The 15717-nt window shown below is 34.1% G+C and overlaps 1 non-coding gene and 1 pseudogene across 1 annotated transcript; one reads left to right on the top strand and one right to left on the bottom strand.

Annotated features, from left to right (window-relative positions):
- The first annotated feature begins 210 nt into the window (after nt 1–210).
- On the top strand, nt 211–340 carry LOC124237721 (small nucleolar RNA SNORA18). Its single transcript, XR_006888104.1, has one exon. It is a non-coding gene; the product is annotated as a small nucleolar RNA SNORA18 (small nucleolar RNA).
- Nucleotides 341–3995: 3655 nt separating this feature from the next.
- LOC124236782 (olfactory receptor 4C16-like) lies at nt 3996–10514 on the bottom strand (annotated as a pseudogene).
- Nucleotides 10515–15717: the final 5203 nt, after the last annotated feature.

Raw genomic sequence — 15717 nt, 5'->3', positions numbered from 1 at the left:
CATCTGTAATGAAATGTTTCATAGTATTTTAAGAAGATGTTCCTTAAGAAGATTTAAGAAGACAGTCTAAGCAAGAATGTGCATTCTTGCTCTAGGATAAAATGAAATGCATGAGAAAATTGCAGGACTTTGTTGCTAAGTACAAGTGTGAACCATGGGAGCACTTCATTATGGGAGATGTTAACGCAGAATGGAAAATATAAATCTTGAATTGAGGTCTATCCAATGGGGCTTTTTCCATAGACTCACATTATTGGAAATGCGTTGTCAAGTAACTATGTGGTTTGCTTTACTCACAGAACTGTTTGTTAGATCTGTGGGAAAGAACTACAATACAGAGTTCCTAAAAGTATAAAAGACCCAGTAGTTGACTTTTTTAAATCTTAGGTATTGACAGTATCTTAAATATCTGTACTATTCTTTGGTGTGGAAGCTTAGGAGTGAATATGATTTGAACTTGATTCATATTTAGAAGACCCTAAAGTAAATTTCTTGAAGAAATTAATTCCCAAAGTTTCTAGGTGGGACATTTTTGAAGTGTGTCATCAGTATACCCATGTTCAAGTGGAGATAAAATAAACTCAACTAAAAAATTGTGGGCTGACTAACATGACAACTGTGGATTAAACATGGGTTATATTTATTTGTTTATTTTTATCTTTTTTACTATTCTTAGAAATGTTTATTACAAGTGTTCTTAAAGACTTTTCTACATTCATTACAGAATGGTAAAACTTCCATTCACTGATATAACACTATTCTCAATGCATCTTTTAAATTCTTTCTTTTCTAAAGGAATCATATTATAATATATAAATGTACCAACTTAACGTATGCACCTTAAATGTACACCACATTATATATCAGATATACTTCATCTAAAAAAAAAACATAGGGTCTTCATAAAAGGGCTGATGCGTAGATGAATCTTGACTCAAATTTTGGTGGAACTAAAGTAAGCTTGATGGGCAGTGGAAGGAATTATATGTAAAATTCCCTGAATAAAAATTTATTGACTTTAATGAGCCATAAGAAATGACAATATTCGGCCATTTGTGACAACGTGGATGGACCTTGAGGGTATTATGCTGAGTGAAATATGTCAGAGAGAGAAAGTCAAATTCCACATGATCCCACTCATAAATAGAAGATAAAAACAACAACAAACAAACACATAGCATTGGAGATTGGATTGGTGCTTACCATGGGGGAAGGGGGGGAGGGAAAAGGGGTAATTAGGCTCACATTTGAGGGGATGGAATATAATTAGTTTTCAGGTGGTGAACATGATGTAATCTACACAGAATTCAAAATATATTATGATGTACATACACAAATAAAAAAGAAAAATAATTAGGTGTTAATCACCATAAACTTCCCTCTTACCAATACTTTTGGGACATCCTATAATTCCTGGTATGTTATGTTTTCATTTTAATTTGTCTTAGACATTTTCCAATTTCCCTTTGATTTCCTCTTTTGCTCAATGGTTATTCAAGCGTGTTTTATTTTAATTTCAATGAATTTGTGAATTTTTCTCTTTTCTCTTGTTATTGATTTCTTTGTTTCACTCCACTGTGCTCAGAAAAGGTATCTGGAATGATTTCAGTCTTCTTAAGTTTGTTAAGACTTATTTCATGCCCTAACATATGGTCTATCCTGAAGAAAATTCTGTGTGATCTTTAAAAGAATATGTGTATTGCTAGGGTTGGTGGAATATTCTGGATATTTCTGTTAGGTGCATCTCACCAATAGTGTTGTTCTAGTCTGTTCTTTCCTTATGATTTTCTGTTTAAATGTTCTGTCCATTGTTGTAAGTGGGATATCAATATCTTCTATTGTTACTGTATTTCTGTGTATTTATCCCTTCAGATCCATCAATATTAACTTTAGGTATTTTGATGCTCTGATTTTGGATGCATATATATTTATATTTGTTATAATTTCCTATGGAAATGACTGTCATTTGTAATGACTTTCTTTGTCTCTTTTGCCTATTTTATGTTCAATAATAGTTTAGTCATCCTGCCATCTACTGGTTACCAATTAGGTGGAATATCTTACTGTATCATTTCATTTTCAGTCTGTGTGTGTTCTTAAATTTAAAATAGGTCTCCTGTAGATAGCATATAGTTAGATTTTTTTAAAAATGTTTTAACTGTGTGGAGCTTCCTCAAAACATTAAAAGTAGAACTACCATATGATCCAGCAATTCCACTTCTTGATATTTATCCCAAAAAAGCAAAAATGCTAATTCAAAAAGATATATGCACCTGCATGTTCCTTGCAGCATTATCTACAATAGCCAAGATATGGAAACAACCTAAGTGGTTGAATGGATATAGAAGATATGGTATATATACACACATGCAAATATATGCATATATATGCAAATTATCCATGATCAGTAACATCATTTAAGTTAATGCTTGAAATTATATAATAATATATCAATTAAGGATTGTTTTCATACAGAAAACACAATCTTATATATATTCATTAATGGTATTTATATAGCATAGAAGAGTAATCTAAAAAACTTGGGGATAAAAGTATGTGGCTTAATAATATATACTTCTATTACATAATAAATTAGTATAAATAATTCAAATAAAATATTTTAAAATGTGGTGATATGTCAAATTTTCCCTTGTGAACGTAACTTTTTAAAATAGACTTTATCTTTTAGTGCAGTTTTAGGATAACAGAAAAGTTTCACAAAAAGTATAGAGAGTTCCCACATATGTTCTCTGCCCCCTCAGTTTCCCCACTTACTGACATATTGCATCAGTTTGGTATATTTGTTACATTGGTAAACCAATATTGTTACACTTGTACTAAAGTTCATAGTTTACATTAGGGCTTACACTTTGTATTGTACAGTTTTATGGGGTTTGGGTTATGCATTATGTCATGTTTCCATCATTCCAGTATCATAAATATTTGTTCTCCTTCACTAAAAATGACTTGTGCTCCATCTATTCATCTCTTCTCCTCTCTCATTGAATTCCTAACAATGACTGGTTTTTACAGTTCCCACAATTTTGCCTTTTTCAGAAAGGAAATTTATAATTCATAACTGTCATGTAAATATTGCCATTTTGAAACATAAATATCCTTCTTAAGGTTATCTCATTCATTGTTTTTTTCTATTAATATTTTAAAATTCAGTAACATCAATTGATTACTCTACTTGTAGACCACATTAATATATCACCCTTAATTTGGGCCAGCTATGCTACAATCAATTCACATGATTTAAAAGAAAACTTAATACCACCCCCTGCCCCGAAGAAAGAATCAAGTTGGGAGTATAAAGTAGATTTTACCAAAAGAATGCTATTCTGCGTACAAAACCAACAGTCACAGCCTTCCTAACATCCAAGACGTACCTCAGGACGGTGCATATCCTCACAGTTCGAGAAAGATCTAAGTAAACACAAGCTTAGAATTTGCAGTAAATGCTCAAGAATTGGAAAGAGGATTACTAGATTTTATCTTGTTCCTTGCTACATGGACTTTTCACAGTTATTTGAATCTGATACTTTCTGCTGAATCAGGAAGAACAATTAAGTTGAAGGTTGATGATCAAATGCATCGAGACAGAAGTGTCTAATAAATGAAACCCTTTGGAAGAGGTATAAGTAGCCTGGCTATAGAGATAAGCATGGGGAGGAGGTTAATCTAGAAGCAGAAAGCATCAGTAGTCACCATTATGAAGAACAGCTAAAACACTAGATAAAAACCATAGGTGACACTAGGAAGGCAAAAATCAGAGAAACAGCAGTGAACCACTAAGGCAATGGGCCTTCCGTACCAGACTATACCTGGTGCTGTCACTTCCCCTTCATTAATTTGACTCGATACTAACCAGATTATGGGTTCACATTCTTTATTTTCCTGAAGGAAGTAGTTCTCATGCCTCAAGTTAGGATTGTAAAACTCCACAATAAGAATATCATATTCTTTATGAACTTTTAGGTCAATCCAAACTATTAAGAAAAATTTAAAACTCCCATTCTTCTTTTGGCTTCTGAGACGATCTTCTTGTTCCACAACTTTCTTATTGCATTTTTCACTTCTCCATTTCTCAGTGTACAAATCAGAAGGTTGAACAAAGGTTTTCCGATTGACAGGTGTCATCATGTCCATGCGGAAGGTGGTTGCAGCATATGTTTATATAAATGTATAAGGACCAAAGAACACGATGACCACTATGATGTGGGAGACACAGCTGCAGAAGGCTTTTCTTATTCCTTCAGCACTGTAGTTTCTCAGAGAACATGACGATGACAAAACTCACTATACAGATGGCCTCACTATTGGACACTAAGAGTAGATTTACCAAATAGGTGTCTGTACAGGTAAGTTTAAACAAAGGCTGCAAGTCACAGAAATAGTGATCAATCACATTGGGACCACAAAAAGGTAAACTCAAGGTCAGAAAAATCTGAGCTGAAGAATGTACACAGGACCCCACCCAGGCCACAGCCACTAGTGAACCACAGACTTGATAACTCATATTAGTTGTGTAGCACAGGGACTTACAGGTGGCTACAGAGTGGTAAAAATCCTTGAGAATTAGGATAAATATCTCTAGGCTACCAAAGAAATGCATTAAAAAGACATGGATCATGCATTCACTGAAAGAGATAGTGGTCTTCTTCAAAAGGTCAGCCACAATCATTCTAGAGGATATGGACGTACAGAAGCAGGTGCCAGATAAGGATAAATGGAAAAGGGAGAAGTACACTGGACTTCCATGTGCCTAGCTGGTCTAATAATCAGCAAGTTATCTAACAATGTACCCAAATAGAAAATCAAGAAAGTGACAAACTGCTTTCTTCCTTACAGGATCCTTAGTTTACCCAAGCAGAATGAACTCAATCACATTATTGTTCAGCTGAATGATTTAATGAATGAGAAGAAGGGATGAATGTGAACTAAATTGTGTGAAAAAAATAAAGGAATTAACGTAAGTTGTGCCATGAGATATTATGGGATAGTTAAAGCAAGTTAATTCTTGGTACTATGGGAAATCATGGAATATTTTAAGCAAAATTAAATACTCTTCATGAAGTACATTCTGACAGAGTTCTCAACGTCACTTCCATACTTTGTTCCTAAATTTTTAATGACCAGTTCAGTGGGCACATTGAGTCTCAAATAAATTTGTGGATGTGATAATTTTCCTACAGTACTCTTGAAATACAACCCTTTTTTAGCTTTGACATTATGTTGACTAATTTTTCCAATTTAATACATACAAAATTAAGAGCTAACCCTCATTTCATTATTTTCTTCAGTTTTCTCTCTCTCTTTTTTTAACTGCTGCCAGTCCTCCTCTTTTTGCTCAGGAAGACTGGCCTTGAGCTAACATTTGTGCCCACATTCCTCTACTTAACATGTGGAATGCCTACCACAGCATGGCTTGCCAAGTGGTGCCATGTGTGCACCCAGGATCCAAACCGGCAAATGCCAGGCCCCCAAAGCAGAACGTGTGCACTTAACTGCTGTACCACTGGGCCTCACCCTTCAGTTTTCTATTTTAGTCAGTCTTGGAGCCCATGTTTTGCATGGTGTATCACTTGGCATTTAGGATATACATGACTTCCCTTGTAGGTTCAAGAATAATAATAAACAATGCGCATATCACTCCCAACAAGATAAAGAATGTGTTCTTTATATAGTCCTTTACAACATTGTTACAAACATTTATACAAATAATATATTTGCTAGAAATACATAAGATTCTCCACTTGTCTACACATTATATCCCAGATATTCCACTTGAAAGGAGAAACAGGAAACACTTAAAGTCTTTGAATAATCTACTGCAAACTTTAAGCACTATTATGATATTAGTTCTTGGAAAGTACTAATAGAAATGAATGCTCTAATTGTTAATATATCAAATACGCCCATTTTTATCTGTCTTTCATCAGTTTCTGAAAAGCGCCCCTTAGAGCTCCTGAAGTGGCACTCCTAAATTAAAGAAGGGATATTACTTAATAGTTTGTTGTCACAATTCAAGTTTTTAGCTTAAGCATCATAGACCTAGAGGGGTTGTGTGTTTGGGTGCATCCAAGCAAGTGGTTTAGGACCAAATCTTGACTCTAACCATCCAAACCCCACCTTCATGAAACAATGAAACGGAGTAGAGAAGAAGAAAGGGCAGGGAGATGTGGCTTTAGAAAGAGGGATATTAGATCATCAGTAACTGATTTATTTTTTTTTATTTCTGTCTTAGCAACGTCAACGGTTATTAAATGTTGGAGTGTCACTTCTTTCAATGAAGATTTCTTTTTTTTTCAAATTTTAAAACAAATATCATCATCGCCCTTATTTCCAATACCAAAGTCTTTCTCCAGATATTCCCTGCTAAGTTGATATCGGACGAGACACTGTATGAAAGTAAAAATATAAACTGAAATAAAGTATATTTAAATATAATCTGGAAGACTTCCTTATCCTATTGTCTCTCTCCCCAATCTCGCCCAAAACTTCAATATATTGTCTTGGAAGTTGTGAGTTGACAAATGCTCAACCTGTGATAGACTAACTAACACACAATCACAGTTATGTATTTTTCTCCTCTTTTAGTACATTTTCTTCTCAATAGACTTGAAATTTCTCTCACCTTCCTCCAAATCAAAAACAACTCTTGGGAAAAGACCTGATGAGGTTACTCACTTTGGAGTGTCAATGATAAAAAAAAAAAGAAAAGTCTTTTTGGACTTTGTGATCCAGGACAAACATCTGAAACTATAAGAGAAATGTGTCTTGGCATCATAACCACTACAATGAGTTTATCATTTCCTTTGTTCACTTAGATGAGTCATGTGTCCTATAATATTAGTATTTGAAACTGTGGTAGGCATTGGAAGCAAGATGATGTGAAATTCTCTCATGCTCTATTCAGTCAGTGATTTTGGCCACACACTAGAGAGTGTAGTTTTTGGTATGGGTATTATCAATTCTATTAACGTGTCTCTTTCCAGGATAAATTTAATTCTTTCTTACAGTTGGACATATATACTTAAAATGACTTATATAATATTTTTATAATATTTTATTCATTTATAATTTATATTTATACATAACTATATTTATTATGTATAATAATATATACAATAATTATAAATTACTTTATTTATTTATAATATAGTTATAAATAATAAGTATATTTAATTTGTTTAACAATAATCGTGGATCTTTATCAAATATTTAATCAATAGTTTCATGATGACATTAAAAGTCTAGACCCAAATCTGCATCTGCAACGCTCAATTCTATCCTTTCATGATCCAAACAATTTAGACTACTTTAGTCATATATTTATTAATTTCTCTGAGAAATATTCTCTGTGACCTCAAGCATACATCAGGGAGACTCCTCCTGTGTTAAACAAAGGAATTTTAATCTATTGTGTAATTTATAATACCCTCTGATCTAGAAAAAGGACAATATAGTTCTCACATCAACAAATATTTATTGAATTATGTGTATAAACAGGGTATGTTCACCATGTAATGGGGCTGTACTAAAGTAAGTAAATATAACAGGTGTGATCTCTGTAATAGAAGTAATGTACTAGCCAAGGACTTAAAATAGCTAGTTGTAGCAACAACTCACATATAATATAGAGGAAGATTGGCAAAGATGTTAGCTGAGGGCAAATCTTCCTCAGGAAAAAACTTAAATAAAAATAAAAAAATAAATAGTTGTACAGTATGCAAACTCCTCTTGACCTCTCCTTTCTCGCTGTAAGATCTTTCTATTTCTAGCTGCTTCAACCTTATGTGAACTTTAGGATCAAAATGCTGAGAAACATCCTTTAAATGGCTTTCAGTGATTGCCTGTAAGAAGGAAAATTCATTCTCCTGTTCTCTAAATGATTGCTTTATAGCTTTTCTTACAATAGTAGATACTATTGCCTTAACGTAAAAAAAATAATGTGCTTATTTTAGATTCCTTCCTGGAGTTAGAATATTGAAAACGATGTGCTCTCAGGGTTTTATTCCACATTGTTCCACCTCAATGCCTTGTACTTTGGGGGTTCTCAGTAAGAGCTTTTAAATTGACTGTTTTCTACTACCCCTTAGAACATCATCATATTTACCTTATTCTTGTTGCACCATACTGATTACAAAACACATTCACAACATAAATTTGCTGTGGCTTTCTGTCTACTGTGTAGGTTAGAGAGACAAATATGCTTCCAATTTATAGAGCCAGGAAAAGGAAAAAAAAAACCTGAGATCAATTTTAAATAACTTTTGAATAATTATACAACTGGAGTAGAGGATGTCATACTCTGAAGAGTACCACGTGGCATGTAAGACATTGAAACTCTGATACCCATAAAATGATCATATTAAAGCATTTTTTAATGAATCCTAAGTCCTTAGGGGTCCATTTTTCATATATTCCCAATATTTATTCTTGTTTTTGTGTGTAATATATGTATAATCACGTCAAATTGTTTTTCAAAGGTGTGTTAACACCTTTCATCAGGTTCTCAATGGAATCTGATACAACAGGTTACAACGATCCAAAGACAAAATGGCATTAGTAACCTAGCATATCTTCCAGTAACTACTGTAGTAACCTCAACTCTTCAAACAAGATAAGGCAACTTTGAAGTGGCTAAATTTATCAAAACAAGGATAAGAGAATGTGTTGGTTTAGGAATGGGTGCATGACAAAGAAGTATTTAAAAAAAAGCAGGTGGGAAAACGTGGGGAATTGATGATAGTGAAATACAAGTTGTTAGGTGGTTCCTTCTGTGTTTCTGTTTTACTGCAGATGCTACAGTGGGAAGCACTTAGGTACTGTCTGTTCAACCATCCACCCCTCCCTAGTTGAGCTACACTAGCTTCCTATCTTTGGGAGAATCCCTATACTTACTTTATTTCTACACAGAATTTACCATATTCTGTGAGAATGTTAGCAAGTTGCCCTGAGATTCTTTACCCCTTAAATGCCCAAAGAAAAGAGTAATGTAATTTATTCTTCTGAACTCCTCACTCTGGGTACTGACTCATGTACTTTCTGCTTATCTGTTCAGGAGATGGCCTGGAAACAGCTTTAAATCAGAACCAAAATTTCATCATGAATCTCATACCCACTACCTATGTTTTCTATATCTGTTTGCCCCAACTTACATGAAATTAATATTTATTTGTTCCTCTTTTCAAATCTTCTAAAGAGAGCGGAGTCTTGTGGAGACGGAAGTAGATAATATCACATGTGGAAGAACATTGGACAGGGACAAATGTTGATGAAAATGGAAGATTTTTACCCAAAATATCTTCAGTAACTCCCCTGTCACATATTGGCAAGTTATCTTTCAGGTTTTAGCCTCCTCATTGTCATAATTTCTGAGCTTTCTCTGAGAAGTAGTCATCTTTTAAATTAAATCTCATAAATGTGTACATTGCAAATTATATTCTTATGGTATCATATTGGAAGCATACAGGGAGTAGTAATCTTATATTCTGATACAGAAACATTATTAAAAGTTGTCTTTGGAGATGGAAAAGTCGGCATTCTCCAGAGGTTACCTGTAGGTCACTACCTCCATTAACCTTTCCTAGAATTTCTAACCAGGCACGTCATTTCTAACTTTCTAGAATTCAAATCTCTTAGTGAGGATTCATCTTGTCACACTACCTTACATCAAAATCATGTGTTAAATTTTCTGCATTCTGCCATCTCTAGAAACTGTAATAAACCTTAACTCAGGAAATACATTCCTCTATCCCTATACTGCTTTTCACATGATGCCTTTTCACAGACATGGTGGTCATACAAGATTTATTGAGTTCAAATGATCATTTTTCCTCAACAATTATATTTACTCTATTTATTTCTTATATTAGCAGCAAATCTCAAAAAAAACTAAGTTCTTTTTTTCTGTTCCTTTCTAACTGTATGTGGAAACAGTGTAGTCAAAATAAATATAAAATATATTAGAAAATTATTTTAGATTATTTTATAATGATGCATCTGCATGTAAAAAGATGGAAATATATGTAAATTATCTGTTAGAAGGCTCTTTGAATTAGTGTCAAGTCTGACCATTTTTTTTCGATAGTGACATTCTCATAGAACACTGAAAAAATGTTGCCTGCATGCCAGGTGGAATATTTTAAAAAATAATGATGTAAGTTGTTAGCCTCCTGGAAAGTATTATTCTCTAAAGTTTTACTTATTTTGTTAGTCATAAACATTCCACATGTAATAAACATAACTTTTGATTTGTCTGTTCAGCCTACAAGAATAGCAAATTAATCTGCCTCATGCTTGTTAACCACATACAAAAATTCAGAATTGTTAGATTCTTCAAGCTGACCAAAACTACCAGGGAAAAAGAAGAATAAAAAAATAAATGGTGGAGAGGATGACAAAGAAGAGAAAGAAGAAAAATAGTGTCACTTAGAAAAAGGGAAGCAGGTCACCCAGAAACAAACCTGCTCCAAACCAGAGCCCGAAATTACCCCTCCTTGCATTTCTCAGTGGAAACTTTGCAGAACAGAAGAGTGTGAGATGATATATTCAAAATGCTGAATGAAAAAATCACAAATGAAGAGTTTGATACCCATAAAAAGGATCTTTTTAAAACAGAGATGATATAAACGCATTTCTACACAAATAAAACCTGAGAGAGTTTGTCACCACCTGACCTGACTTACAACAAATGCTAAAGGGCCTTCACATTTAAAGGAAAAGACAATAAACAACAACATGAACACATATGAAATTATAAAACATTTTATGTAGTTACATATGAATGCAAATGCAGAATACTTTACTAAAGTAGTAAATCACAATGCATAAATTAATTTAATCACAGTGTATAAATTTCTCTTAATTTTAGTGTAAACATTAAAAGACAAAAATTTTAAGAATAACTATAACTGTGAAAGTTGCTTAATAGAGATAGCATAAATATATATAAATTGTGACATCAATAACATAAAATTATTGTAAAATGTGAGGGGTGAGGTAAAAATGTAGCTGTGGTTGATGTTAAGATGTCACCACTAAAATATACTATTCTAATATTAAGATACTTTATGTAAGTCTCACAGTAACCACACATAAAAACACCTATAGATGATACAAAACAGAAAAATGGAAAGGAATCAAAGAATATGAGTACAAAAATTAACAAAATGGAAAGGAAAACAGCAAGAGAGGAATAGAGTAACAATTGCAAGACACTTTCACAATAAATAACAAAATGGCAATAATAAGTCATTGCCTATCAATGATTTCTTTGTCTATTTGGATTAAAATCTCCAATCAAAAGATATAAAGCAGCTGAATGGACTTTTTAAAAGAGTAAGTCTCTACTATATGCTTTCTATAAGAAAGCCAACTTCAGATTTAAGGAAGTGAAAAGTCTGAAAATGAAGGCACAAAAAAAGTACCCAATGCTAGTAATAAATAAGAGGGAAGAGCTGTGGCTATACTTTATATTTGACAAAAGAGTCTCTATGTCAGAAATGGTTAAAGGAGAAAAAGAGGAACATGATATAATGATAAAAGGATCAATTCATCAAGTAAACATAACAATTATAAATATATATGCATTGAACAGCAAAGCTCATAAATAAATAAAAAAATAATATGACTGAGGGAAAAAGAGAGCAAAATATAATAATATTAGGATACTTCAATACTGCCATTTCAATATTGGATAGAACATCCAGGCAGAAAAACAATAAAGAAACAGCTGAATTAGACAACCCAGAAAGTGAAATTGAACTAACAGACATATACAGAACTTTTCACTCAACAGTAGTGGAATACATATTAACTAAAGAAACCCAAAAAATAGCAGAACAAAGGAAATGGTAAAGACTAGAGAAGAAATAAATAAAATAGAGAAAAGAAAAAACAATAGAAGAATCAATGAAAATAAGATTTTTTTAAATTTAAACAAAATCAATAAAGCCTTAGCTAGAGTAAGAATAAAAGAAGGCTCAAATAAATTAAAAGAGAAATGAAGGAGGAGAAATTTCATGGGGTGACAAATATTAAGAATCATTAGAGACTATTATAAAGAATTATGCACCAGCAAACTGGATAACTTAGAAGAAATAGATAAATTCCTAGAAGCATATAACCTTCCATGATTAAATCAATAAGAAATAGAAACCCTGAACAGACCCATAACAAACAAGATGATTGAATCAAAAATTTTCTAACAAATAGGAGATTGTTGGAAAGATAGTGGTGTAGGAGACCTCTGAATTCACCTCATCCTGGGGATATAACAAATCTACAACTATCAATGGAACAATTACCTTTCAGAGAGAACAGGAAACTGGATAAAAAGAACCTTCACAGCAAGGGGCAATACTGACAGACGTGCAAGAGACAGAAATATCCCTCTGCTGAGGAATAAACCACATTCTAGCCACAGTACTCATCGCCAGGAGCAAACTTAAGATACAAAGCCTTTCCTGGAGGAGTTGTGGAACTGAGCAGGAGCACTCTGCCACAATAAGCAGCCTTTGACTTAAGCACAACTGAGATGAATGCCACAATACGTGGCTTTGCTGGCTATTAAAGCCAATCAGGATACCCCCAGAAAAGCTCTTGAACATAAGAGAAAGTAAAGTGTGCTCTTAGAGGGGCTATGCACAGGTTGACCCATTCCTGATACCAACACAAATCACCAGAAAGAAAGGTGCATAGTCTTTTGGTAAAAGAGACTTGATAACCTCTGAGCACATCTCCAAGAGGCAGGCTACAGCTGGTCCCACCTACACATGGACTGAGACATTGGCAACAGCTATTATTGTGACATAATACAAGCATGCTGACACAGACACTGGCAGATGCCATTGGATTCCTTCGTCTCCTGTTTGTGCAGGGATTTGCTGCAGCCATTAGAGCACCGATTTAATCCAGTTCAGCCAGGGCAGGCAGACCACCTGGAGGAGTGGTCCTGCTCACCAGAAGGCCTGCAGGGAACTGATGGGCCCACATTTGTGGGGCGTATGGGACTTCCACAGTGAGTTGAGTGAGTCAGTATTGGCATGGCAGGAAATGTGCGTAAGACAGGACTGCATTGGTTGGATGTGTGGCCCCATAGGTGGTGGGGGTTGTCAGTGGCAGCAGACTTGTGCCATTGGCCATCTCAAACAGCCACACAGGGTATCTGCCCCACACTCCAACACCTGAAATGATTTTGTGATGCCATGCCTAGGAACGGCTCCACCCAGCTGCACACCTGACAAACCTGACAACAGCCTCTGAGACCAGAGGCCTACAGCAATTGTGAGCCCCTGAGTCTAGCAACCAACCATGCTGCGTGTCTGACACACTTAACAGCAAAACAGCAGCAGTTATGTGCTATTAGACCTTGAAGGCAGCTGTGCTGGGGTTTTCCCCACCCAATGATGTGAATAAAGTGACCATAGGAGCTGCACAAGCTTAGAATTACAACCAGCCAGCCTGGGAGCCAGAATACACAGCAAGAGTAACCCTGCCACAACAGAAGGACACATGTAGCCTTTACAGGGGAAACTCCTGAAACATTAGGAACTGGTGACAAGATGGAATCAAATTACTGGGCTCCATAATTTATCTCTTATATAAGGACACATTGGGAGCTGATCCATCTAATACATAGATATAAGCACAGAGAAGTAGGCAAAGTGAGAATACAAAGGAATATATTCTGAAAAAGAAACAGGAAAATCCTCAGAAAAAGAAATAAATGAAACAGAGATAAACAATCTACCTGATAAAGAGTACAAACTAATACTCATAAGGATGCTAAATGATCTTGGGAGAAGAATGGGTGAAAACAGTGAGAACTTCAACAAAGAAGTGGAAAATATAAAAACAACAAATCAGAACTGAAGAATATCATAATTGAAAAAATTCATTAGAAGAAGTCAATAACAGAGTAGATGACACAAAAGAATAGATCAGTGAGCTTATTAGAGAGTGGAGGAAATCACCCAAGCTGAAAAGAAAAAGTAAAAAAAGAATTAAAAAGAATGAAAAATAGTCTAAGGGACCTTTGGGACAACATCAAGCACACAAACATCTGTATTATAGGTGTCCCAGAAGGAGAATAGAGAGACAAAGGGGCAGAGAACCTACATGAAGAAATAATAGCTGAAAAATTCCCTAACGTAAGGAAGAAAACAGATACCCAGGCCAGGAAGTGCAGAGAACATCAAAAAAGATGAATGCAGAAAGGTCCACATCAGGACAAATTATAATTAAAATGTCCAGAATTAAAGACAGAGAATCCTAAAAGCTACAAGAGAAAGTAAAAAAGATACATACAAAGGAAACCCCATAAGTATATAATCTGACTTCTCAGAAGTAGACTTAGAGGCTAGAAGGGAGCAGCACAGTATATTTAAAGTGCTGAAAGGAGGAAACCTACAACCAAGAACACTATACCCAATAAATTTATCTTCCAAAACTGAAGGAGACATAAAGAGTTGTCCAGAGAAGCAAAACCTACAGGAGTTTGTCACCACTAAGCCAGCCTTACACAAAATGCTAAAGGAATTTATTCAAGTGAAAAACAAAAGATGACAAATAGGAATAAGAAAATTATCAAAGGAAAAAAATCACTAGTAAAGGCAAATACACACTAAAGGTAGTAGTTCAACCACCTATAAAGCTAATATGAAGATCAAAAGACAAAAAGTAGTAAAATTATCTATTTCCATGATAAGAGATTAAGGGATAAATACAGAAAAAGAGAGGTTAAATATGATGTCAAAAGCATAAAATCTTGGGGGAGGGGAGTAAGAATGTAGAGTTTTTCATAATAGGCATATTTTAAGAGACCATCAATATAGATTGCTATTTTCATAGGTTATTATGCATGAACCTCATCATAATCACAAACAGAAACCTATAATAAATACTAAAAAAATTGAGAAAGAACACAAATGTAATATGAAAGACATCCATCAAATCACAAGGGAAGACAGCAAGAGGAGAAGAAAGAAACAGATAACTACTACAACACTCAGAGAAGTATGTAATAAAATGGTAAGAAGTATAGTCTTAAAAATAACTATTTTAAATTTAAATGGGATAAATACTCCAAAAAAGACATACGGTGACTGAATGGATAAAAAATCAAGACCCATGTATATGCTGCATATAAAAGACACACTTCAAACCTGAAAACACTCTCAAACTGAAAGTGAAGAGATGGCAAAAGAAACAAAAAGAAACAAAAGAGATGGCTAATGAAAAGAAAACTGAGGTGGCAATAATTATAGTGGACAAAAGAGACTTTAAAACAAAAAATATAAGAACAGACAAAGAAGGGTAGTACATAATGATAAAGGAAAAAAATCCAACAAGAAGATATAACACTTATAAACATATATGCACCCAACATAGCAGCACCTAAATATATAAAGCAATTATTAACAGACATAAAAGGAGAAATAGTAACAATAATAATGAGGGACTTTAACATTCCACTTAAATCAATGGATAGATCATCTGAACAGAAGCTCTATAAGGAAACATTGGGCTTAAATGACACATTCGATAGATGGACTTAGTAGATATATACAGAACATTCCATCCAAAAACCACAGAATGCACACTCTTTTCAAATGCAAAGGGAACATTCTCCAGGATGGATCACATATTAACATGAAAGCAGTGTCAATAAATTTAATATTTCATTAATACTAAGTATCTTTTAAA

Source organism: Equus quagga, chromosome 3, assembly GCF_021613505.1.
Source record: "Equus quagga isolate Etosha38 chromosome 3, UCLA_HA_Equagga_1.0, whole genome shotgun sequence".
Classification (NCBI taxonomy): Eukaryota; Metazoa; Chordata; class Mammalia; order Perissodactyla; family Equidae; genus Equus; species Equus quagga.
The sequence above is the reverse complement of the archived record's forward strand: the minus strand, read 5'-3'. Positions and strand labels throughout refer to the sequence as shown.